The following is a 1,508-nucleotide window of genomic DNA, read 5'->3' as shown; positions in this document are numbered from 1 at the left end:
GCTCTGCCCCTCTGTCCTTTCCCCACCATGGGCACCCCGTGCAGTCACTCCCAGGTTTCAGGAAGTGTCTCCCACACAGGGACCCCAGCAGGACTGCTCAGTACCCGAGTGCCCTGAGCGTGCTCGGGATAATTCCCCTGGGTTGTGCCCTCACTTCCAGGCAGCAGAGACAGCAGCTCAAGCCTCAGCAGGGCTCAGGCCCAGAGGCACAGCAATTACCTCCTGTGACTGTGCCTGTCATCGCCTCCAGTCCTACAGCAGAGTCTGTCATGGAGCCACTGCTTCCTTCGGGAAACGCCGCCTTCTGCCCAGCCTCTCCATCCACTTCTGGAGAAAGGAAGAGGGACGGCTGGATCAGGTGGGGCTGTTCCCCATTGGGGAGGTGGCATCTTCAGCAGCCAGTACTTGTGAAAGTCATGGTTAAGGATCAGGAATCCACACAATTTTCTGGGTAGGCCAGGGTCCACTTTCATGATAACACCCGCCCTTAGTGATCATCCTGGAGACTATGAAATTTCAGGGAATCTCAGGCCCGTGGTGCAGTTTGGGCTCCCTGTCAGCTGACGCCAAATGCCTTCCTGCAGAGACTGGGCAGAAGCTGCCGCCAGGCCAGGCTGGGAAGTAGCCCTGCGGGGCGTGAAAGCAGCAGTGGGGCAGAGAGGCTGCCATGGATCCCTTCCCGCTGTGCTGGGCACGGTGTGTCCAGATGTGCAGCCAAAGGCCCTGACTGCTGAGTCCCAGGGGAAGCATGAGGGAAATGCACCCACCTTGTTCGGTTTGCAGTAATTCTTTCACCATTAGTCCCGTGATTTTGAGTGGCTCATGGGGTTTCTTGTGACCTGTAGCTTTGTTCTTTCGCCTCGGAGGACCTTAGAGCAACAGAGTTCCATTTCCCAGGAACAGATCCCACAAAAGCAGGGATCAGCCTGTGGGGTCAGCAGGGACACACTACTCACCCCTGCGATGGGAGCTGGGCTTGCCTGCAACATCCACCAAAGGACCTGGGAAAGTCTTCCCTGCAGGCACACCTGTAACACAACAGCCACAGAAGCTTCTGCCATCTCTGCTGATCTGCACGGGCACCACTGAGCCGCAGGAGCTGTGACGGGATCGCGCAGGGCAAGGGCACACACGTGCATGGATCTGTGCTGGCACCTGCAGCGCTGTCAGGATATTGTTAAGAAAGGCACAGGGACAACTTGCCTCCAGCATTCTTCAAGAGCCTTAAGCCATCATCCAGCAGGGCATCCAAATAGTGCAATTTGCCATCCAGATCTAGAAGGGAGCACAGATCAGAACCATTTCCCTGGTGTATTGTGGCCCCCTCTGCCTCAGATAACGGCATTGCAAGTGGGTTGGGTAAGGTTGTGGGAGCCAGATGTGAATGGATGTGGCCAAAGCTGCACAGGGGCCTCGGGAGCTCTGGGCAGGCTCCTGGCCAATCCCCATCCTCTCTGCAGGCCCTGTGTAACATCCCTGGCGAGGTGGCTGGAGCAGCCCGGGGTGCA

General features: G+C 57.6%; 1 long non-coding RNA gene across 1 annotated transcript in view; it reads right to left on the bottom strand.

Moving 5' to 3' along the window:
- The window catches only part of LOC135292063 (uncharacterized), a 1,748-nt gene extending 480 nt beyond the window's left edge, over positions 1–1,268 (bottom strand). The window contains exons 1-3 of the long non-coding RNA XR_010354615.1: positions 957–1,268; positions 768–869; positions 220–327 (exon numbers count right to left, since the gene is read on the bottom strand). This is a non-coding gene — a long non-coding RNA (uncharacterized LOC135292063). The remainder of the gene's footprint in view (positions 1–219; positions 328–767; positions 870–956) is intronic.
- Between the last annotated feature and the right edge of the window lie 240 nt (positions 1,269–1,508).

The sequence above is a fragment of the Passer domesticus genome, unplaced genomic scaffold (assembly GCF_036417665.1).
Source record: "Passer domesticus isolate bPasDom1 unplaced genomic scaffold, bPasDom1.hap1 HAP1_SCAFFOLD_193, whole genome shotgun sequence".
Taxonomy (NCBI): domain Eukaryota; kingdom Metazoa; phylum Chordata; class Aves; order Passeriformes; family Passeridae; genus Passer; species Passer domesticus.
The sequence above is the reverse complement of the archived record's forward strand: the minus strand, read 5'-3'. Positions and strand labels throughout refer to the sequence as shown.